Source organism: Lineus longissimus, chromosome 18, assembly GCF_910592395.1.
Source record: "Lineus longissimus chromosome 18, tnLinLong1.2, whole genome shotgun sequence".
Lineage (NCBI taxonomy): Eukaryota > Metazoa > Nemertea > Pilidiophora > Heteronemertea > Lineidae > Lineus > Lineus longissimus.
Window position 1 is genome coordinate 11,311,187 of NC_088325.1, and position 25,930 is coordinate 11,337,116.

At 39.1% G+C, this 25,930-nt stretch overlaps 1 protein-coding gene across 2 annotated transcripts in view; it reads left to right on the plus strand.

Moving 5' to 3' along the window:
- The window catches only part of LOC135502660 (hemicentin-1-like), a 158,601-nt gene that overhangs the window by 16,734 nt on the left and 115,937 nt on the right, over positions 1–25,930 (plus strand). The window contains exons 1-2 of one of the 2 annotated variants that reach the window (XM_064795627.1): positions 23,042–23,355; positions 25,219–25,268. The gene's annotated coding sequence lies outside the window, so the exon portion shown is untranslated. Of the gene's footprint in view, positions 1–23,041; positions 23,356–25,218; positions 25,269–25,930 lie in introns of those variants that run through there. The other variant, XM_064795628.1, reaches the window with a different exon arrangement.

Genomic DNA, 25,930 nt, shown 5'->3' on the forward strand with positions numbered 1-25,930 from the left:
TTGGGATATATTTTCCCCTATATGATTAAAGTCGCTGTGATTCCAGTATTCAAATATCATCACCAGCAAGGAAAAGCCTACTTAGAGAATAATTGTGAAACTGTAGAACCACTTTATCTCATTCTATTTAAATGCGCTCTGCCTTTGAGATGTACTCCCTATAACGATTTTCGTAAAATGCAGCTGTACACTAATTTCATTTTCAACCAGTTGTACAAACCCTGCTTGGAACTACATTTTACTAATCCATGTAAGTAACACCAAATGAATTAAAGAAATGCAATAAGGTTACATCGGTAATAAGTCTTGTCTCAAATACGTCCGTATTTGCCAGAAGCCCTTCTGAGCACACCAACGGACAAATTAAGATAGCTTACAAATGCTAAGGTCGTCTACCGTGTCTTGATTTAAGCCATTAAGGGGTCTGCTGCAGACCCAGGCCACAAACAGTCTTAGAATGCATTATCAGACCTGCACGTAAAAAACCCATTTGTTAAACCCATCAGTGGCGAATTGACAGATTGTTAGCTTGTGCGGTAGCGTCTTGTGATAAGAGTAGCCACTTGGGCTTTTGCATCCCTTTCTTGCAGTGTCTGAGAAAATGTGTTAGCTAATGGCTCTGTCGTTGGCAATTGTTAGGCATGTTTAGAGGAGTTACCATGGTTTTTCCTAACCCAGCCCATTATTTAGCATGTAAACTATATCATGTTAATACTTCGGGCGGTTTTGGCACAATATTGGCTTTTAGTAGCTGGATTGCCTGTCTCGCGTAACAGAAGAAGCCACATGGATTTTCCCTGGCTTTCATGCAATGTCAGAATGAATTATTTAGATTAATTATTATATATTTGCTTGGCATGACATTGGGAGAGTTGTCAGATCTCCTTTTGGGGGGCTGCAATGGGGTTTGAACTATTGAGGTTATTTTATTGTATGCAGGGCTCATTTAAAACGTAGCCACTCATTTGTTTGCATCCGTCATTGCAGTTTGCGATCTCTTTACCTTCTTATTCCTCTTATTGGTAGATAAGCCATGAGTGGCTTGTTGTACTCTTATGTGGCGTGTTGTACTCAGCTGCATTTGACGCCTGTATATTTTCTGTATGAGACATTCACAGCAAAATCTATGTTACACAAACAAAAACATGTAAAAAGCATATTCCATTAAATCAATTGCTTTTCCCCTAGGAATTGCTATAAGATAGATGTAAGTTCTCTCCTTTATATGCAGTCAGCTATCTAGCCACTAGAGGAGGGTATTGAGATTGCTTTGTTGCGTTACTTTGTTACTTTGTGAGCATTTGTGCTTCTTCTGGGCACTATGGTCAGACAGATCAAGAACCTGGGAAGAAAAAAAGGCTGAACTTGTCTTGGTACAAAATAGAAATCCGAATGATAGAATGGGGTAGTGGAATTTTGATAAATCCCCGCCTATCTGCACCTCTGCCTATGGTGCAGATAGGCGTGCATCCTTTCAAGGATCGTGCGAACATTATAATGACAACGCTAACTGCTGATGGTGCGAATGACAACACTGAACGTTCAATATACGAGCTAACAGAGCAAGTAAATGATGTTACAGGGTCACAGTTGTTCTTCCAAGACGTGATTGATTTCGCTGTTGTCATTTCATCTCATTTGTTGTTTTTCTGGTTTTAAAACAACCCTCCCCCCTCCATTAGCCCTGGAATGAAGAAGGCACACAATCAAGTCACTGCGCCCCCAAGCGGATTCACTTAAAACTGTACTTATTTCCAAGTCCCCCCTCAACGTGTGTTATGGTAGATTTTACAATATCAATGTCTTGTACTAAGTTGTAGGCCCCACTTTGACATTGTGAAATCTCCAACATTATCGGGGATATTTCAACAAAATTGTAAACCACCAAGAATGCCACAAATGTGACCTATGTTGAAAGAGAGTTAATGTCATGCGATACTTTCATCAATGATCATAATGGTTCTGTCGTTTAAGTCCGACAGAGACGGGTTATCAGTCAGAGCCATTTCACAGTAATTTCTTTTCCTCTTGGAGCTGCATTTGGGTTGTGTGTGAGTCACGGTTTCTGTTTTGGCTATTGGGTCTTTTAACAACAATGAAACGGCCAGGGGCCATTGTGCTCACCGTATAGATATTTGGTGCTTTGTAATTCATCCAGATTAAGAAACATTGTACATGTATAGTATATAGGTCAAACCAAAGTCGGTATGACATGTGATGTATCGTTGCTTGGAGTAAGTACCCTAAGAATATCATCAAAAACAAGTCAATAATAAACGAGATATTGCACTTTTTACCTATTTTAGTTTTGGCCTCCTGGTGGCCGAGTTGAGTACCAGATCAGATCGAAATTCGGTGTCCGAGGTTACATGACGTAGGGAGTCATGTGTATCAAATTTCAAGTTCAAAGCTTTAGTGGTTAAGAAACGTGCCATAGTTACAATCAAACGACAAATTTACGCCATTTGACCTCTGTGACCTTGAAAAGCAGGTCAGATCAAAAACTCATATGATATGTGATGTATCCTTGCTAGGAGAGCCTACCATAAAAATGTTATTGAAAACGAATCACTAAAAATAAGCAAGATATTGCACTTCTTACTTTTTCCATTATGGCCCCCTGGTGGCCGAATAAAGAATCAGATCGAGCCAAAATTTGGCATCAGAGGTTATCTGATGTAGGGGGTTATATGCACCAAGTTTCAAGTTCATAGCTTTACTGGTTAAGAAACGTGCCATAGTTTACACTCTAACGGCCAATTTACGCCATATGACCTCTGTGACCTTGAAAAGTAGGTCAAATTGAAAACCCGTAAGATATGTGATGTATTCTTCCTAAGGGTACCTACCATAAAAATTTTATCGAAAACAAGTCACTTATAAGCGAGATATCACACTTTTTAGATTTCCACTTTTGGCCCCCTGGTGGCAAAGTTGAGAATCAGATCAAACTGAAATTCAGCACCAGAGGCTATGTGATATAGGGGGTTATATGTACCAAGTTTCAAGTTCATAGCTTTAGTGGTTAAGAAACGTGCCATAGTTTACACTCTAACGGCCAATTTACGCCATATGACCTCTGTGACCTTGAAAAGTAGGTCAAATTGAAAACCCGTAAGATATGTGATGTATTCTTCCTAAGGGTACCTACCATAAAAATTTTATCGAAAACAAGTCACTTATAAGCGAGATATCACACTTTTTAGATTTCCACTTTTGGCCCCCTGGTGGCAAAGTTGAGAATCAGATCAAACTGAAATTCAGCACCAGAGGCTATGTGATATAGGGGGTTATATGTACCAAGTTTCAAGTTCATAGCTTTAGTGGTTAAGAAACGTGCCATAGTTTACACTCTAACGGCCAATTTACGCCATATGACCTCTGTGACCTTGAAAAGTAGGTCAAATTAAAAACCCGTATGATATAAGATGTATATTTACTATGAGTACCTACAACAAAAGTTTCATCGAAAACAAGTCACTAATAAGCGAGATATCACAGTTTTTAGATATCCACATTTGGCCCCCTGGTGGCCAAGTAGAGAATCAGATCAGACAGAAATTTAGTGTCACGGGTCATCTGACCTAGGGGGTCATGTGTACAAAGTTTTAAGTTCATAGGCCTAGCGGTTAGGAAACGTGCCACTGTTTTTGAACTAGGATACGACGGACGACGACGACGACGACGACGACGACGACGACGACGACGACGACGACGACGACGACGGACGACGACGGACGACGGACACTGCGGTATTGTATAGACTCCCCTACGGTGAGCCAAAAAGCGACTATTGCCATGATCTGTATCAATTGATCAATCAACTGACAATATCATCCTTAGAACAAAGCGTTGATTCATCTTTGATCCATATTGATGGAAGTGGGCCATCCCAGACAACTTATCAGTTGCATCAATTTCTTTTGAGTTGCTGCAGGTTAGTGAGTCACGGTTTCTTTTGATTTGAATTCACCATCTTTGTTTCCATGAGAAATAAATCCAATCAGTAGTTCATACTTCGAGTCCTCCCTTTTAAAGCCGTAGAAATCTTTCTGAATAGGTTCAAATGTATTATCAACTTAGGGATATACATTGCCCTAAAGATTCTATTGAGGTCAAGGTTGATGTTGGGGTATATCATGAGTTGCATCTTGAAGCCAACAAGAATTTGGAATTTCAGGTTCTCGGTAGGCTGCCCCCTCCAAACAAAGTGGTCCAAAACTTTCGGAGACAGTATGCATTGGTGATTAAATGTTAAATGTCTGGAGTCAATCCACTAGCGATTGTCCCACTAACGACGGACTTATCGCTGATGAGTTATGGCGTGTAACAGAGGAAACTAACAAGGTCTTCCCGGGGATTGAAACCGGGACCTTTAGCGTATAAGGTCATTCTCTCCACCGACCAAGCTGAGGGGGAGTCACATAAATGTACCTCTAGCCTGGGTTGTAGGATGATGCCACTACTACATGTACATTCAGATGATACCACTTCCTTATAAATTAGCATGAAACCGTTTTTCTTACCATCTACACCAGAGGAATCGAAATTTGGAATCGTGTAACTTTGGAATGATATTGTTGACTTGATCTTAACATTGCAATGATCTCCGATTAGCTGTTCCATTTAAACTTTAATGAACTAAACCATTTTCATCAGTCCACTTGGAATTACATTCGTCTTAAAATTCCCGATGAGTATCTATGGAAATTTAAGCTGATTGAAATTCACCCCATCAATAGTCTAATGAAACTGAGATGTTTGAAGCACATAATAGTGGTGACATGTGCTTAGTTAAGTGATAGGTAATAAATACCCTGAGAGAAAGATATTCAGCCAAGATTTAAGTGAGGTGCAACTCTGCTGTAATAGACGGATCATATTTTTGAAGCTATTTTGCTTCTGCTCTGGTTGTGATATTCATGTAGTTTCTTGGGATTGTGGCCTAGGTAGAAGTTGTACAGCAGATTGAGGAGTCGGGGCGAGTACCTGCACATGTCAACATTAGGTTGGCTTGTCTGAAAGACCGCCTAAAATGCGGAGGAGATGGAACTCCAACTTATGTTTCTTCAAGAGATTCGCACAAAAAGGCATTTCGGATATCTTATTTAGTTCTCATTTAAATCATTGATTTTTTGTTTTTGTTTTTAAAGATCCACTTCATAAATTGAAACTTGGTTGATGAATGCACAGGACTTGTTTTGGAGAGACGCCAGCTATTGAATTGAAAAGACGAGACACTAGCTTTTAAATTGAAAAGACAGCGTTTTGGCGATTTGTGAAGGCTGAACGCAGTATTCGGTTGATGTCGGCTACTTCGTGATATAGTCAGTGAGAATCTGAATGAATGCAAATTCCGAAGTAGGTTTAAATATATTCTAGTCATTATACCCTGATACCTCTTGGGTACCAAGTCATTAGAGAAAATTGGCAACTTCTGAGTTCCCACTTAAATTTACCAATACCAGCCAAACGAATAAGTAAAATGTTTGTGAAAATTGCTTAACACGAGTTGCTGTATCATCATTAGCTCTCTTCGCCCACAGTCTTTTCTGATAAAACTAGTGTGAAGTACATGTAGTTAACGCTATATAAACTATGGAATTTAAGAGTATATGACCAAACGCTTATTGATAAAACCAATCAGCTTCTAGCACCCTGCGTATAGTTGCCGATGACATCTGAAAGAAGACATCACCAGAAATAAAATTTTGTATGGAAATGACTTGGATACAAGTGGGGTTAATTCCTTTATAACTGCATGTACATCCATTGACGACAAAATTCAGACAAAGTTGAAATGAAGTTGTTTGTATCATCTTGTTTATAGCAATTGATAACTTGACAAGTCCTTTCTCTATCATGTCTATGTGTGTTTCTTATTTCACGAGTCAATTGCATTTTGAATTTTTTTTAAGTCACTTACGAGTCTGATTTCGAATGAAATTATCTAACTTTGGTCGTTCTCACTCAGCGACATTTTCTTCCGAAAAAATTTTTCAAATCATCTTTTCAGTCTGCTCTAACCTGTCTACGCAGTTGTACGCAAGCAAATCGTACTGAAATGAAAGGTTAATAATGCCCCCGCCTCTTAATGTCTACATTACCTACACAATGAATGGCCCCTAACCGAGATAAGTGAAAGATCTTTGGTAGGGTAAATAGTGTCATTATGAAATATTATTAGCCCGAGGAACGATGTTGATAAAGTCATCATGAAGAAATGAGTGATTGGTTTAGTTTTGTAATTACGACTCCCTTGCTTAAGGGTTGTTTATCTTCTGTACATTTATCTTTAAATGAGTACACCATTACAAATCAAATTTACTGGCGGGTCCGGAAAATAGAAATCCAGTTATACGCAATGCCACAGTGCAGTTATTATGCATACAACTTTACTGAAACGCTCTATTCATAGTATTTGTATATTGCTCTGCACAGCCGAAGTGTTCAATTTCATAATCAGTGCATATTTACGCAATTGGAAATTTCGAATTCAATTACAATTTCAATTTTTAAGGAACGACAGGGTCATTGGCCACCCTCTTCCTTAAAGTACATTTTGACAGCACACGTTGTGTGTGATATGGAACCAGTCCTAAAAATCCTAAAATACTCCCAAAAAATGTTCAAACAGTGAGTTACATACATGTGATCATGTCTGCAAGTTTATTCCAGTTAGCTAAACACTAGGTTTTCTAAATATACTAGTAGTTCATCCTGGCAGAGGTGATGATATCACTAAGAAAGCCTTTGCATTACATAATAAGGTTATATAAAAAGCTAAGACATATTCAACTGTAGTTCGAATTGAATGTGTTTTGTTTGAATAGTTGGCTTAGTTCCACCTCCATTAAACCTGGAAGTCTTGAAAACATGATTCCCTAATGATAGTCTGATGGTACTATCACATTTTCGTCTCACTGTGAGCTGGTAAATTGCAGGCTCAATTACGGGTAGCAAGGGTCATTAGTCTTTTATTAATGGGACGCAATTACACGATCAAGTGTCAGAGTGGCTTTTCATGTTTCCATAGGTTTAATAGCTGTTCATGGTTTGGTTGCTTTGATGTCAAGATGTCACGAGGAAGGAAATAAAGCATTAAAAGTCGCCGTAAATTGGTCACTGAAATTGCGTGGCTGACGTCATGTCATCTTCTAAGAAATGAGTGTTGCTTTCATGTTGTTTATCATACGTTTATAGTCGGATGGTGAGCTGTTAAGGCCACTTCATACTTATGACCTAACTTAAACATTTCTCAGATAGAAGGCCTGGATACAAACTTTTCAGATTAGGTTATAATAACCCCCAACCCCCTCCAATCAGTCATTTCGCACCTTATTTGCAAAATCATCCTCAAGTAACCTCTCAAATATTATAGCTCATCTATTCATGTCCTGCCACTTTATTTTCCTATTTGACACCAATTTCATAACGGTCTCCTGGGTTCCCTGTTTCACTAGTATCAAGTAGTATTAATGATATATAGTAATGCCAAAGTGATGAATTTACATGGAGTTAACCACACAACCATGACATCAAAACAACACTAACGCGGCCTATGGGGCTACTGTTTGGTACTGAAGCCGTGCATTTTGGCATTAGGATGCAAAAGGGACTATTCAGTGACAAGTGTATTTGGGACAATCCATTGAGAGCACTGTTTGCTCGTTAATCAAAACCTCGTATCAGAGTTGTCATATGATAAGTCGCGATGTATAGTCGCCCTGTCTAACTCCCTGCGTCAGCTCTCCCTGATGAATGCTGGGTATTTACGAGAGAAGCTTGTCCCGGGATTGCCTGATTTGAAATGGGTTATCAGTTCCGTAGATTTGTCATTATCAGAGCATGGAGACGGCACATGATAGAAAAGATGATATGTGCACCATGTAACTGATAATAAACAGAATACGGCATGGCGATTGATGTTCTCCGCTGGCGTATTCTGTCCCGAAGGAATTCTGGGTATTTCCGCAATTATTGAGATCAGATATTGCATTGCCTAGCATTGAGGTTCGAATTATGATGGTTATATCTGCTTCACGGTTGATGTGTTACAGTGATCTGTGTTTCTCGGACCTGGCAGATCATAGATTGACACTTTTAACTATCTTTGTAGAGATGGTGCAGGTGAGGTTATCACGGCAAAAGACGGCATTTTGGACATCAAATGCACGTCACATGCCCAGGTGGTTTATTTGTTTTCGACTTAGCGTGTGGGGACGACAATCAGGACTCATCCTCATTTGTGGCACTGTTAGCGCCAACAATTACTCCCTTCCGACAAAAGTGTTGGTTACTGGGCTATTGCAGTGGTCCCCCTTGTTTAGGTAAATTTCTTGTCTTGGTGTTTTAACATGGCTAAGGGTATGTGGGCTGCACATGTCTTCAAAGGCGGCTATCAAGTCTACATTCTCTGATATTATGAAGCTGTGAATATGCTCCCAAATTGCTACTCTAAATAATTGACCAATAATATATTTATGAGCCTTAATACCTTGGTTTGTTGTACTTGGTCTGCTGTGTGAACGTGGTCTGCACCACAAAATTGTGTAGCCTATGAGAAAAATAATCTCTGGCTGGCCCAAAGTCGTCCTAAACTTAGCTGCACATCCATGTAAAAATACGAGGATATATCGTCAAGAGCAGTGCGGCAGTATTCCTGGACATATTGCGTTTACACAGAAGAAAAAGAAGAAGAAGGAGAAGAAGCAGTGACAAAGATAATCTTACAGTGTATCTGATATTTCCTGTGGTGTATAAAGATGTTACTAGCAATGGCTTTGCTTTTTATCAACGTGGTTCATCTTCATCAAAGAAAATCCAAGGCATAGCAACAGTCTAATACGCATAAGCAATACTGCAATATCCTAACTTCACTTTGAAAACAGATGCTGAGTAAAATGACCCCGGCAATACTTTGTCAGTAGTGATATTGACGACTGATTGAGGCAACCAAGATGCCCAATCAAGTTCGAGCTCGCTTCCTTGGTGAATGGAAACCTGTCAGATATCAAAATGGTGAAATATCTTTGTCAGTTGATGTGGATGCCTAGATGTATCGGCTATTAAGTAATATCATGATTCACCTGACTTGCCAGCTAAGTAATGCATTGTTGAAACAGAGTTGTTGTCTATATTACATAACAGAGTTCAGAATTGATGATATCTCATAAGTGATTTCCCTCTTGCTGCAAGGCGGGTTTGGACATGCCTCAAAAATTGCATCTACATGTAAGCCTATGCAAGATGCTCTATTAGCACTGTTTATGGCAATTTTTTTGTTTTATTATTAGTATTGTTTGATGAAACCACATACACAAGGTCCCTTCAACATGATGGTCAGGCAGTGACGCCTTATTAGTGAAGCCAAACATGTGAACAATATCAGTCATGTCAGTAAGACAGCATTAATCTCACAACTTACAAGATACTGACCACAGGAGTGGAAACTTACAAGAGCTCATAACTTTTTTTCTATAAACATGATATTAACTTTTTCATACAACGGAATATCTCACAAATGATTAGTCTGGTGGATGAGAGGTACATATTTCGTGTTTGACTAATCTCATGGAAATCTGCAAGACCAAATAATCACATTTTCATAAGCATTAGGCATGTTAGCCCATGCATGGAATATCCAGTCAGTTAGATTGGACCACCAGTTGACAACATCATAAGATACTGTGCAAGAAATTAAGTCAATGATACACCAACAGCTCTGCTGTACAGAATAGAAACATAACCATTTCTATTCATTCCCATCATCACGTACATCTGTGAGGTGTGCCAGATACGCCTTGACTAAACTGAGATTGTATAATTGGCAAGAGATATTGAGCAACGAACAGTTGGAAGGTGATACACCCCAACTTCAGCTTGCTTTGGTCTGTCAGGAAAAGCTGATCTAGCAGAGGTAGCATTACAATTGGGAGAATAGCTTCGGCTTATAGGGTTATCTTGACATGGTACGTATTTTCGTTGATAAATCAGTGGTGTTACCTTGATCCTTTAATAGTAAACAAGAAAAATAAGGTTATGTATGTGTTCCAACTCTCTATGTTTGTCATATTGATGTTACAATCGAAAATACATTAAGCTGCAGATGTGCATCATCCTCTACAGTGCAAGTAAAGGTGATGTTACGAAAGCCCAGAAGGATCATTCAAACTTCGAAATTCAAGTTTGTAGTGATCTATGAGTTACTTCAAACTTCAAACTCCAATCACTGTTCAGGTACCGCCGTCATGATCAGAAGGTCGTGTGTTGGATACCCACGTACTTTGTGAAGTTACCACCACTAACTCTGGTCGAATGAAAAAATAAGATAAGATAAGAGCAGGCCTACTGCAGGTTTGTCAGACGACCCTATATATACTTATGTTTGACTATCTAAAACTTTATTGAAGTTTGAAGTTTGAAGCGACCTGGAGCGACTTCAAACTTTCAAACTTCAACGTTGACGTTTGAAGTTTGAATGATCCTTCTGGGCTTTCGGATGATGTTCTTGATGTATTGTCATTGAAGCTGCACTTCTCTTGTGGTCCTAACCCAGCTTAACATTCAGATCCCTATCTGGTCGAATACTTGTTATGGTGGTGTAGACAGTTTTGTCCTTGAATAAACGAAAATGAACTGAAAACGGCATCACATTTTGCATAGGTCTCGCTTACAATAGCCCTGATGGATGAGAGTGGTGGTCTGTCATGCTCAAATCAGCCTTTCATTGGCCAATATGCAGCAGACTCGCCTCCTGTGAAAGGTCTTCCTGATTAAGATGCATACTCATGGTCGACACTACTCTCAAGATTACCCCTTTATCCAAGGATTAACTAAATTTTGGTCTGGCGCGGAGACGCTACGACTCCAGCGAGCCTGATAGGCTAGAATCTGGCATGATTAGCCCGGAATGTCATGTAATTCCTACCCTGGGAATTGGATACATTTTTTCAAAATGTTTGTCAGCGGTGTATGGTAGGTCTGTTTTGACAATGTGTAAACCTCTAAAGGCTCCAAGAAATTTGTTTTAAATCTCCAAGTTTCTAGATGACGACTGCCTTTTTGTGCTGCATGTCGACTACAAAATTAGTCTTAAGCGATGAAAAAGTAAGAAAATATGACCCCAGTTTTATAAAAGCCAAGAGAACTGTGAATATTCGAACAATGGGCGAGTTGATCTCAGGGGTTTTGCGTGTAGGGTCATGTTAGCCTGAACCAGACTATATGACCAAATCGATGTGCTCGAATATATGATGGCCATGTCGCTTCTTGATTAAGAAATGAGTAATGTGAATTTGAAGAGCAGGGGGTTGACTGGTGGTGATGACTGCACGCACATTCTTGATGTGGAGGCATTTCTAGATGACAGGTCCTCTTGTTGATGGCTTGGGTAGGAAGTTTATTGTATAAGAACATGCCTTTTGCATGCAAACTTGCTAGTACAACATTTTGCTTTTTGGATTTTTTATAGGTTTAATCCTGCGGTTGTGATGCTCCATCGCTGAGATGACAGTTTCTTTCAAACACGCAGTTAAGTTTAAGTTTGGTTAGGTCGACCACTTACAGTACATCCTAAGGCAGGAGCTTCTAGAAGGAGCCAATGATTGTCTCCGGATCTCAAGACAGACTCGGTCCGTCTGATAAAACAGAAGTAGACGAATCCAGGAATAGAATCATTTACCACTGAAATGGAATGGAAAGAGTTCAGTTTCTTGCGTGTGTGTTATTGAGTTGCAAAGTTCAAGCAAAGGAAAGTTACTAGAATGCTTAGTAAGACCATGTGACTTGTGACGTAAAGTTGCCGAGGGGGGAGCAATTACCTGTAACCTAATGGCTAAGGCAGGAAAGAAATATTGATAGTCATAATATACTACTGCAAATAACACAAAATCATCAACCATGAAAGTACATGTATTCGTACATTCGAAGTCATTGAAAGCGAAAAAAAACACCAGACAGTCGGCAGAAAGCACTCAGGAAGTGCTTTAAGCTGTTTTTCTGTCAACTATATGAGCCAAACTAATGGACAGATGGTACTTGTGGCATCAAATGAGAGAAACATTAGCACTGGTAATATTATAGTTGTGCCTGAGGCTTTAGTTTACTTGCAGGAAACTTGTCCATTTCGGTAACTAAATTGTTCATAAATGAATGGCCATTGTTGAGGTCACAGATCTTGGTTTCCCCCTCAGTTATTAAGGTTAAGTGGTTACAATGCATTTTTACTTAAAACTTCGAAACGACACAATTCATAAGAACAGTTTGAACATTCTCATGAACAACTATGGTGGCATATTCTAAAACACATCGGTTTCTGCAGAAATAACTCCATTAGATATTAATCTCTAGTGTGGCTGAGCAAAAAGGAGATGAACCACACGTGGCACATTGACTTAATTCTTCTAATCTTGATGTGAGATATTCAGTTGGATGTTATGTGGGACCTCCCTATTTGGTGAACTACGCTATGCTTCCAAGATGCTTGGCATGAACCATATCCTAAAGGACCCAATGCTATTGGGTGGCTGAATAATTAGCCGAGTTCCAAAAACCAGGGTGCTATCAGAGGAAGGCAGATGTTACATTTCTGCTTCCATTTCTTATATGCAATGATATCCCATTCGCGGAGTATAAAATTATTGACCATTTCTGGGTGGGAAATTGAGAAGAATCATTCGTTCAGCAACATGTAATCTGGAATGAAACGCCCAATAAAATGATAGATAAGTGCATTCTCAACCTGAAATGATTAGGTAGATAAGACACTTCACTGCTTTTCATTTAAAATGACTGAGAAACTTCTAAGTGAATTTAATTCCTCATCATACATGTCATAATGTTCCAGTATAAGCACAGTGACCTTGGCCATTTCCACACTTTCCTTTGAGGTAATGTTATATTCCATGCACAAAGAAAACATGATATGAAACAGGAAATCGAGTATGCAGTTAGTTTGCACATAATATCGTGTACCGCTTAATGTTAGCTGAAATTAGACGACCGTATCATGTTGCATTGGAAGGAAGGAACAACATTTAACTTATGTTTTAGAGGAGAAACCTAATCTTGGGGGTGCAATAAAGCTGGAATTGGAACTTTGGTAGTTCTGTGTCTTGACGTATTATTCCAGTGCATACAAAAGAACCACCAGTCGATATCCCCTCTTGAACTGGTATCTGCCCATTTCGCCTTAACCTTATTCGCCTTATCCAATTTTGCCTTCTCCCATTTAGCCTTCTCCTAACTTGCCTTTTCTCAATTCGCCTTCTACGATTTCGCCATCGTCTTATCTCGCCTTTGTTCCAATTGGCCTTCTTCCTAACTCGCCTTCCTCTCATCTTGCCTCATCCTTGTTTGCCTTTTCTTATTTCGCCTTTGTCCTATTCTGCCTTGGTTCCATCCTGCCTTATCTCATCTTGCCTTTTCCTGATTGACCTTTGTGTCAATTCGCCTTCTTCCCATTTTGCCTTCTCCCGTTTCGCCATATCTCACCTCGCCTTTTATCAATCCCCCTTCGTTAAGCAAGGGGTCTATTATTTGCAGGGGGGGGGGGCAGTGTTTTGAGTAGTTTAATGATTCTGTTCAAAAAAACTTTGGTACTTATATTATCTCATGCTTAGTTATAGCATTGCTGTGAATGAAGAACATCAAACATACCAAAACCATCTAAAGGGAACACTGCGTGTGACGTTCTTGAGAGCTAACTCGTTCTGTGAGAAGGCCTCATAATTCCCCAATGATCAAAGGAATACATCTTCCAGATTGCTGGATTTGAATAGGCCTATTGACCATAGTCCATAATAAAGAACTTCAGAAGCACTCACACTTTGAATGATCAATAAAATACTTAGCACCCCCATCCCTCCTATATAGTACCAGGTCACAAGTCTTACTCATCAAAGAATGCCAAAACACTATGCCAAAATATTTCCATGAAAGACTTGGAAAACTCTAAGATTTGACAAACATGGGTAAAGATACTAAGTTGGTTTTGGAGATACATGTAAGCTTACATGTAGATGGTTCAGAAGTTATGAAGATTTGAAAATATTGGTAATTAAGCAACAGCCTTGGGTAGGGTACCAAAACATAATTCGTGGAAACACTCTTATATGAAAGACTGGCCCCACAAACATGGGTAAAAGAGACAAAAGTCTTTTGTAATATGGTATGTAATGTAATATGACTATAATGGCTGAGAAGTTATCTACACTTGTAATTTTGGCAATGTCCACCGGGTTTTGGTTGGGGGTACCCCCGAATGGACCCTAGAAGCCCTTCAACACTGTTGAAGACATTTTCATATGAAAGATTGACTCAACAAACATGGGTAAAGACACCAAGTTTGTTGCAAAGTAGGAAGAAGGCGAAATGGGAAGAAGGCGAAATAATACAAAGGCGGGGCGGGTAAAGGCGAGATAGGATGAAGGCGAATTAGGACAAAGGTAAATTAGGACAAGGTGAAATAGGAGAAGGCAGATTAAGACAATGGCAAACTGAGACGAAGGCAAGAATGGATAAGGCAACTTGTGATAAGGCAAGATAAAACAGAGGCAAAATAGCATGAGGCGAAAAATGAAAAGGCGAAAAAAGACAAAGGCGAGATAGAATAAGGCGGATTGGGAAGAGGCAAAATTGGAAAAGGCGAAATAGGAGAAGGCGAAATGTATATTTTTTAAAGGCAAAATGGGAAAAGGCGAAAAAAGACAAGGCGAAATGGGCATGAACCCTTGAACTCTATATCATGTTTCACCTCTCCTTGACAATATACTTATCACACGTAAGATAGACATTTTAAGAAGAAGCCCCTCACAGCATTGACATAGGTTTTTTTGTGGGCAGTAGATTTTGGCTCCCCCTCTTCCCCCCCAGGGATAGTTTTATTACACAAAGCATGTTTGTTGTCATAAAACGGCAAGACAGATATTTGGATATCCACATTGTGATAATGCTGCCCCACACACTTCATAAATGGTGCCGGTGTGCAATATGTTGTTTAAAATAGCTTGACGCATATTTTGACATCATCATTGACGAGAATTTTCAATTTATTTTCGACACTGACATAGATATCATCAAAATAATAGATTAGGAGTTATTAAAAAGCAAAAAACTGTTGATGTGCCGTCAACGGATATTGGTGATTATTTCAATTAATTTTATAAGCTTTATCTGAGCCTATAAGCTTCGCTGGCGCCATGAGAAGAGCAGTGATGACAGTTAAGCCCGATGGCTAATGCGATAATTGTCACATCGTAACAGAATGAATTCTCTATGGCAATTTTGCGTATCTCTTTTACGGTCATACAACAAGGTAAGCATGGTAAGCAACATATTAGTTTAGTTAGGCTATAGAGTAGTTTAGTGCATAAGCTGCATGCATCCCTGGACCCTATGTGCACTGATCATGTCATCGAGAGCATACCTACTCAATGAGTCAGTGTATCTACAATGTGTAGGTGATGACAAGATGCATTAGCCTCTTAAGAAAAAAATGTTTGGCTGAAAAATAATAATTTATCAGTATGGTAAACGTAGTCAGCATTATCATCAGAGGGAGGGGAAGGGGTACTTCCCTATTCAGTCATTCCGTTATAAAAATGCGTCTGGAGTGTAACCTGGGGTTGACGCAACAAAGCAACTTCAGGTACCTCATTAAAGTGAAAGCCATGAGTACAATGTACATGTAGCTTGCACCTTATTTGCACCCGATTAGCACACATCGACAATGACATGCATCATAAGTTCACAAACATTATCGCTGCAGAAAAAGACAAGAAGAATTTTTCAGAAGGGTGCTTTTTCACGCAATTACTCTCAATACCCTTGCCTAACTCCCTTTTTTCTAACATTGCGAAATAAAATGCTATGACATGGGATGCATTTAATGATGTGTTTCCTTTTGCAAAAACATCTCTCATCAGACATTTCATGATGACATGCTAGGTTCCCTCTCTTGATGATGCAGATTTTTCTTCCGATTTGAAATCTACACAAAATGCAACTTTATAAAAAGGGAAATTAAAACATACCATTGGAGGTAAATGCCATTTAATCATGTTAATTGAAACACGAAGTAGCATGCTACCATACCAGGGCGGGCTGCTCAAAACAAGTCTTGTCACTAACACTGGATCTAACTTAAATTGGTGTTACAGACTTAAACTGAAGGAGATAGCGCCAAGTTAAGTTAACCCCAGTGTTAATGTCAATTTTGTTTTGAACAACCAGGCCCTGTCATTCCAATGAACTAAACTGGGTTTTCTGTAGTCTTCAGTAATATTTGCCCAATTGTTGTGTTGGATGGATCAAATGAGCTTTCTCTGTTTCTTGTTTATTTCAGCTCTCTCGGGTTAATAAAAAAGAACTCAGAACAGACACTGAAGACAAGATGAACTGTTGACGGCCGTAATCAGACTCCTGATTGCATTGGCACAGACATTTTTCTCGCTATTTGGTGTTGATGTCCAACTCATCCTGATCAATACATTTGGACTGAAAACAAGACAGAAGATGCAGTGTATTGCAACAAAAATCTAGTAGTTCGTTATCACTACATGCAAAATAGATTGAGTGCAAGCCAACATAGAATGAACACTTGTCATTTGTATTGTTGGTTAGTTATTTTGTTATTTTGTAAGTTAATTTAGAGGATGATATGATGATATTTCAATCGCAAATTGTCACTCAATGTGAGGAGTCCGTCCATGAATTTCTGATAATCGTGTGAAGGGCAAGGCAGAAAAGTATTCAAATCAATTTTTATTAGTCTTTTTCTTATTACTCTCCAAACTGTTAAAGCAAGATTATAACTTCTGAACCCCAGGGACAAATGCCAGCATCACTACATGCCATTGTACTCCCATCCAAACCAGATTTTCTCCTGAAAACTCTGAAAGGCCATTAAACATACTTTAGTTCAAATGACGAACGACTATAAAGCTATTCTTCTGGGATCCTGTCTGATGATTATGCATGTGATCTGGGCAAAAAGGCTCCCCTGTGATCCTGCGATCGCGTAAATCACCTGTATCTCTATCCGTCAGAAATGTTGCGCATCAGTTGTTTGATAAAGGCCTCATTTGAAATTCAATTGCTCGATTTACGCCAAAATTTATTAGCGCCCAGTGAGTTTGGGACTGATGGAATAAATCGGCTCCCCAAGGTTGTGTCTGGCAGGTTGAGTTGAATTTGACGAAACCATATTTTGCATTAAATTGTACCGCAAGAATGTTGATAGCACTTCTTGTGTTATAGTCAAACCTCATAGAAAAAGATCTGTTTTTGCACCAAACAAATGCTAAATATCAAATACCTTGAAACCAGCCAACATGGTGACTATGTTGACTGACTTCTGTTAAAAGTGTTGTAGGCAATGAGATGTTCAAAATGAATATAGCTCCTGTTATCTATGAACTGGTTGGTTCCATCTCAAGTCAAATTGCTTCCTCATAAGAGGGACGACCCTCATAAAAGCCTTTGTTCCCTCTTGGGCCATGTTTTTCAATATTAAACCAGGAGCAGATATGGTCATGTGTGACACTTGCTTCTGTTCAACTCTAGTTTGAAAAAAACAGCTAATCATTGGAAATTTTGCACTTTTTAGCACGACTTGGTTCAGCAGATTGTGTCATTTGGTGCATCTTCAATATTGATGGCTTCCTGTCGTTCAAGGCAGCAATTTGCATTTTCGACCAAAAAGTCACATCGTTGCTTTGAGACGGTTCCCAGTTTGATCATCAATGCGGAAATGAATTTAATTAATTAGAAAATCACATGCTATGGTTTCATCAGTGGCGTCTGCCGTACTTCAGTACAAAGAAACTGACTGTTTGTCAGATTTAGATGATAGAGTCCAAGGTCAAAGGGTGATTGGTAATAAAACTTTTCATATAATGCGTGATTCATAAATCAAATGAGTTTGAGCGTCCTTTAGTTCTCAAGGCTGTGTGTACTTTAAAATGAAGAGAAAGACATGCATCCAAAATGTCTATTCGAAAACTGTTCTTTCGAACGCTTCCCAAAAATACATGCTAACTACCATAACCAGTGGGTTGAAAAGTCATGATACATGTACCTGACATGCATGAAGACGTTCAGTAGTGGCCGAAAAGTTCAGAAGCAACCTATATATAACATGTCCATGTACCTTCATTTAAATCACCACACTCACTGGTTACATTTTTCACAGTGTCAAACCAGCATCTCTTTGGAAAGATGTCAGTACATCAGTCGCTGGTGGGTCAAATTCAAATGGATCATTGGATAAATAGATTATTGCAGTTGTTGAATCAAAAGTAACAGCAACAGTACATTACCTAGTAGAATCTCATCTACGCAACACAGAAAAGATGTGTGTCACCAACTATGTAAAAGGGAAGCAAAAGTAGCATTGCAAGAAATGTCAGCATTGCAAGAAATGTCAAAGCCATATGACAGGTTTTTTGGGGGTGTAATCAAACTTGTGTGATATCTTGCCACAGCATATGTTATCTGTCATTATTCAGGGATGCTTGCTGGAATTGATTTCGTAATCCGTTGTATGACATTGTATAGTTGTGACAAATTTGGTGTTGCCCTTTCATACCATTGATAACACCGGTGCTGTCAGAAAACATGTCTCTTTTGACTTTGTTGCTGGTCCTGTTTTTGTCAAAAAGGTATGCCTCGCTAGCATGTCTTCTTCTTCTTCTGCTATTTTCTCTTCTTCTACATTCACCATTCTAAATTGTAAGTTTTGTAGAGTTTACTTCAGTTTTGTAATAAAACCCCTGTAACTCCCTTTTGTCGGTCTTGGATATGGAGTGCTGTGTATGTCATGGTTTTAAGGTGTTGTATATGTATGTCAAAGTATATTTTAGGGCCGCCAATATACCGTACAAAAACATCACCAGCCAAATCTAGACTCATTTAGGCCCCACAGGCTGTTAATAGGATATAGAGGCTGACAAATAAACTAATATCCTGAATTGGGGACAGTTTCATTTGATATTGGTCAGTGTATTCATTTACTGTCATCAATTGAGCGCTGCGCTATTACAAAAAAATGATCAATACATATCTACATGTATTGTGTGTCGTATTTGTAACACAAACGTGGTTGTATCCAGAAACTGGGTTAGTCAATGTTTCTTTGTTCACTCGATTGACTGGAGATTTTGAATAATTAATCAGTGGAGTTGCATGGTCTGCCCCCACACTGCTGCAAATCAAAACCCCTATAGTACAAGTATAGTGTATGTGGCGTATCAGATGTACACTGCATGTACATTCGTTGTCAAAAGTAAATGGATATAGTCATCAGGATATCAACCATTTTACAACTTCAAAGATTCAGCATTTTGTATCATGTTTTAAAAGCTTTGTATTCTGCCTACTGTGAACCCCAGGCATGTAGTGTTGCCAACATCTATTACCTCATCTAGCTCTAATAGTCAAGTGCTATTTGCTACCCAAGCGGCGTTAGCTATCTTTGTTTTCAATACGACTCCAACTGGAGATGAACATATTTTGAAATGATCTCACAACATCTTTGAAAAAATGTATTTTATAAATATGTAAAAATAATAGATATAGCCATTAAAGTTTGTTAAAGGTTACATTCGAGGGGAAAAAAACAAGGCTGCAGGAAAATGGGGTGTCTGCATCGAGTGCGTAGGCCAAAATTATCAGTTATCAGATTTGGCAAGAATTAGTAAATGGAAGCGAAACTACAGCATCTTATCTGACACTTGGTACCTAATTCTGACAATAGGGGGCTTTTAGAAGATAAGTCGGCTTGTATCCTATGCCCACTGCTCCTATTGGCTGGATGTTTATCATCAAATATATACCTATATGCAGACAGACGTTAGGCCATGAAACACTTTCCTTTAAACTGTTCAACCTGCTCCCGAATGTAATCTGTATTGATGGCTTTAAACTTGTCAACCAATTCAAACGTGTTCTGGCAACAGCCGTGAATATCAATTGATTTTCAGCGCAGTGAAACCGTGATCAGTCAAGGGTTAAGTTCAGAACCACACCATCCATACTGTGCCACACAAATTGATGAATATTGTCGCGACAAGAATAATACCCACAATGCACTGTAATAAATTTGATCATACACGATTGGCAGAGCAACCAAATCACTGTCATATTCAATGCAGTTATGTTATTCTTGTGGCTGGGGCCGAATGAGTTAGAAAAATAGTTCAGTATCAAGGCAAAAATAAAATATAATCTGAAGAAGCCCAGATTATTTATCATGGACAACCTAAGTTACTATCTTCCTTGAGACCAAAGTGCCTGGCAGACAGGCAATTATGCAGGGATGTGTGTATTTTATCGCTGCGAAATGTAATAGAATCAGAACAGTATGGTTTAGTCCGCGACTTAAAATTGCTATTCCGTGGCCTTCTCTTGACTGGTATAATCTAAGTTAGCGATCGGTTCAAGACGCGCAGGTTCAATGACTTGAAGATAAGCCCATTATATTCTCTTCAATACATACGCTGCGGGACTGGTTTGCTAATGCATCATTCAATCACCAAGCGATCTGGTTTCAATTTGTGAAATTTACATCATCTGGAAGGATTTTTTTAGATGTATTAAAGATGAAATTTTCTGCACGTCTTGGGTCTTTTGATGACTAACTGATTTCTGAACCCATCTTTTCTTTCGTTTTGACGACCAGATCTGATGTCCCATCAACACTTAAATTCATATTTCTTTATGAAATCCCTACAATATAACTAGAAATTTGAAATTTGCTTGTCAGCAAATTTGATAGCCCCCACGGGCCCACACAGTACACTACACTACTACGTATGGAGGAGTGAAGTCTATTCCGTTTCGCGGATGATCCATTTCCGGACAAACACGCTCGCGCTTTCTCAAAATCACACGCTCAATAACATTTAAACAGCACCCTAACCTTTTCAGATGGGCAGGATGGATCATCGATAAGCATTTAAGGCGATTCCTTTATTTCATTCCTACATTCAACCGTCGTTCTTTGCTCAAAATACTCGACAGCTCGCCACTTCGGGGGATCCCCCACTTCGGCAAAGAGACACCGCCGCCATGATGCATGAGGATATGACGTCACCATTACGAGGCGGAGCTTATGCTAATGTGCGTGTGATTGACAGAATCGTGCCGGAGATTTGAAAGCAAATCAGAAAATCGGCGCATAAAAACGCTTCAAAGTCATCAAAATTATCCGAATTTCGAAAAAATCTTTGCCAGGTGCACTAGATCGAGTTTAGTTTGATGGGACAGGGGTGACAGTTTTTCAGTTGAAATAGCAGTTTTGCTGGACTACCTCCATAATATAAACTGGGAAGAATGCAGAAGCCTAGTACCTTCTCCTAGTAATCTCAATATAGACCCCACATTTGTTGTATGTGGGGTCTATAATTAACAAGGGCATCTGACCTACATGTACCAACTACCTAGTTTCTGATTTCAAGGGAGTGATTGCATGATCTGATAAAGATATGACATTCAGTTTCTGAAAAACCTCTTCGGGGTGCATATTTGGAAAAACCCTAAATGAAAAAAAAACTCTTTCAAGTCTAGATATGTGTCATGGGCATGTCCTATTTTAAGAGGTGTCTCTAAGTGGTGTCACTCTCTCTCTGTCTCAGAATTGAGGGATATCATCCCCATCTCATTTCTTTCCTTGAGGGTATGATCTGGCTATGCTCAATCGATAGCATGAGAAAGAAATCAGTGACACCAGACCTGCCAGAGAGATGATGTCAACGTTGACAAGCAGATTAAACTGATCAATTTATCTTGGATGAAATCTTGTTAATTTCACTCAGAAACTGTAACGAGATTATTATCTTCCAATCTGAATCTGATTCATCTTTGGTATCGTCTATCTTGTACTTCAAGTACTGTTTGTTTTAAAGTTCATGCCTTGCTAGTCTTCTTCTGGGAGTATTAGATGTCCAAGTATCATTTTAGTGTCGGTACAATGTCTTACTGGCTCAAAAACTCTTTTTTGGCTAAACACAAAACATTGGATTAGAATTTATGTGATTTTGGGAGAGCCTGACCTGTTACGACTTTAAATGCTATGTAATGGTGGCTTTCTGACAACCCAGTCGCAATATGTGTAGTCTTCGGCTGTAAGATTGGCATAACAATAGTGTAATGTAAGAAGACAGTCATTGATGTGTTGATTGAGTCTAAGATATCCTTATGACAAAATTGGCTCCCGACATACCCTTTCATAAAGACAATTGTTCACCACATCTAGTTTTCCATTTTGATGTACCTACATGTAGAGTAGCATCAAGAATGATTCGACCGTCACTTATTAAGTGATCAATGAGACCGCTTACTATGGCTTTCCCATCCAATGAAAACAGACATACAAAAAATGATCATTTGCCGATGCTCCTGGTACGATGATAATATCAGTCATAGCTCTCCGAGGCTGGCTGTGACATAAAGCAGCTTGAGGGTTGCTGCCTATCAGCTTATGGTGTATAGTTCCAGTACTTGATGACAGGTGTCTCTTTTCTTTCACGTGGCGTCGGTTAACACAACGAGGATATGAAGGTTGTTCACCTTGTGTTTGATGTTCGAACTCCGTTGTTTTTGTAAAACTTTTCAAATAGTTCGCTGTTAAAATTACTTTCTGGTAAGGAAGAGCTGAACCGAGTGGGAGACACGAGGAACTATCAATGACTCAGAGGAGGTCTAAAGGTCTTTCAAAGCTGGGTGTGTCGTATTAAAATGGATGTGTCCTAATAAATAGATGAGTGACTTCATCAACAAGTAAATTGGATTATGTCTTTCAAGTGAACAACTGATAATCTTTTACTTCGGTAACTCTTCAGAAGGTGACTTCGACTTGCTATACTTCTATGTGTAACTTGAAAATCTTGGATTTTTCTGCACCTACAGGCAACTATCCTATGGGATATGCTCCATTCACACATCACGGATCTTGTTGATTTCTAAACCTTCATGAGACAAATAGTTACTGAGAGCGTGACTAACTTGATACATGTATGATATAGAACTTTGTGTACCAAAATCCGACATCTGCTTATTTAGTAAGAGTGAAGCAATTATTGTCCATCACTTGTGTTGATGCATTCACATTTTACTTCGCTGCGGATCAATACGAGACACTATCTCATCGTTTGGATCATCGAGTGTGGACTAAAACCCGCACGTTCTCGCTATTAGAGAAAATCTCTCATTTGAATTAAGTTGCGCTCTTATTCAAAAGGAGGGATGAGATAAATGGACATTTAGCTGTGCACTGTTTTAGCTGCTCGGTGATTTTCATATGGGGACAGTATATCAAACAGTGACAGTGATGGATAAGTTTTTCGTTGATTTAAGGTAAGAAGGTTTTGATTTCATGAGATATGTTAATCTAGTCTCAAAGCTGTTATTCATTGAAGTGTTTAGAAAGAAATCATGTCATGTTTGTACTACAGCCCTGCACAAATGTGTGATTTAAATCGCTGCGATATGCAATCATGGTCACATGCAACAAAAGTATTGTGTGTGGTAGTCATCACAGGTATCTGCAACAAAAATCGGTGATCGCAGCAACCTGACATCAATATCAAACCCAGCTATTACCAGTTCGACCAGGAGACGAGAGAGTGTCCAACATTGCAGCAATTTCAATTGCAGGTTACTGTGACGAAAATTGTTTGTTTGCTGGGGGCTTAAACCACTGCCTTGAACTGACACTAATGCAGCAACACAACATGCAAACAGTATTGGAATAATTAACCTGGAGAAGTAATCACATGCTCGTCAGTTAATTAAAAGCGTGTGAAGACGAACTAATTTATAATTTAGAGGACGTGTTATATCTTCTATCAGTTTGTAAGCGAATTTCATCAATTTGTGGCAGGGGTTGATTAGGTTTATGCTGTTTGATAAACCCAATGCTCCGCATGAGGCCAGTCATGGTATTCTTCTAGTTTAACTATTTCTCTGCATGGTCGGTCATTCTTGAATATCAGAGTCGAATAATCTGGTTTTGCAATTGCATAAAAGGAGGAGAGTCACAGAGTTAAAATGACCTTGTGCTCCATTGGTCGTCTCCTGAAGCTGGAAATCATGATAAGTGTTCAAAAAATCTGGTAGTGAATACTATAACTTTAAATTTGCTGAAAAGCCAATATTAGTGTTACTCTTTGCACACTTGCCATACTCTCAACACGATAGAGAAAAAATATCTGAACTCTGCGTTCTAAAATTTTCAGTTGCTTTCACAAATTTGGTATGCGCCGGTATGGAAAAAAAGAGCTGAAGATATTGCATACAGCTTGTAGGACTGCAGACATTAGTATTGCCATTAGAAAGAAGAAACCTAACAAACAAACTAAATGTGCTACTATCGGTACGATGGTTCTCTTTCTTAACTTCTGTGGCTTCAGGAATTGCAAGGTTTTTTTACTCGAAATGACATCCAGTGAGCATCAACACCATCATCGAATGATTGCGGGCAAATGACGGGAAAAGGCTGATATTTGCAGATAAGAAATTCAAATGGCATCACATGTGACCAACTGGTGATCATGAGTGAACCACATCTGAAACTACCCTATCATTTCCTTAAAAACTGCAGAATGTCTTCAAAACTGCTTGCAGCTAATTGGTCTTTAAATTCTATTCTTGTCTGAATCATTAGACTTATTACCTTAATTTGCTTAAAGGAAGACTAATGTTAAAAATGACATCAATTATTCAGTATTCTTCTGTTCTATTACTTATGACATTTAAACGATGATGTAAGGACCGATGGATTCTTTGGCATATCATTGGATTGGATTGGTTGTCCACTTATCTTTATATTGTCAACGTCCCTCCTCGGCACAAGGTTGATGCTGTTGATCCTTTTTATTTTGCATTGCAGCGTATACTGTATTTGCCTCCCAAGAGATTGCAACGTAGTGCACTGTGTAATGATCGTGCTCATAGTTTGAGCCTGGTGAAATTCAGTTTACCAGCGTTTTTGAATGCATGGTATCAAACTAAAGGCATTTTCTCATAGCAGTTTAAATTTTTGAACTTTGGCAAGATATGAGGGAATAAATGATGGTTTGGCTTTGCAACCTTGAGCAAAAGTTAGTAACTATATACTGCTTTCTTCTTAAGACGATAATTCCTTAATAGGCCTTACAGTTGAGACTAGAAAACTGAGTGACTATGACATAACAAAATGCCCTGTCTTTATCCTTTCAGATGCTAAAACCTGATGGATTATCCGTGGACTAACTCGGTCGAGTGACAAGGTAAGTTTGCAACCGTCGTACTTCTCTGTGCCTTGTTTCGTCCATTTAAATCTTACTTGAAGCTGGGACATGCTAAGAGTATCATGCTCTGCATGGAATCAGGTAGTCACATCACCAGGTTATTATTCTAAGGGTCACATTAGAAACGGGCCAATATTGGTATAGGGCCCAAGACCTTAGAGGTGATACAATGTACATGTATGTTCCAACTTTGCTGAGCTCGATCTTCAAATCAAACAATGAATATTTGGGGTTTCTGAATGGCCTTTTGGGTCATTTCCCTCCTGCGCTGGCTGACCGAACATGGAGTGGTCAATTCTGGGAAGGACGCCTCTCCATCACCTAGCTGCAATTCTGCCCAGGCAACATTTGTGAAATGAGCCAGAAGGGCCAATCCTGTAGCCTAATGTCATTTCTTACTCTATGTTCCCGTTCTTATTATGGAAAGATAGCCCTGCACTGGCTAATATGTTGTGAAATGATCCACGAGGCCGTTCCCGCAAACAAAATGAGTAGTTCACTGACCACTGGTAACAGCCGACAACGTTCATTCTCGAGAAGGTTCAAATGGTTGTTTCTTGGTAGCCTAGTTTTTGCCAAACATCTACGCAATGACCCGCATCCCCGTTCAGAATGGTTAATGCCTCATTGACTGGTCATTC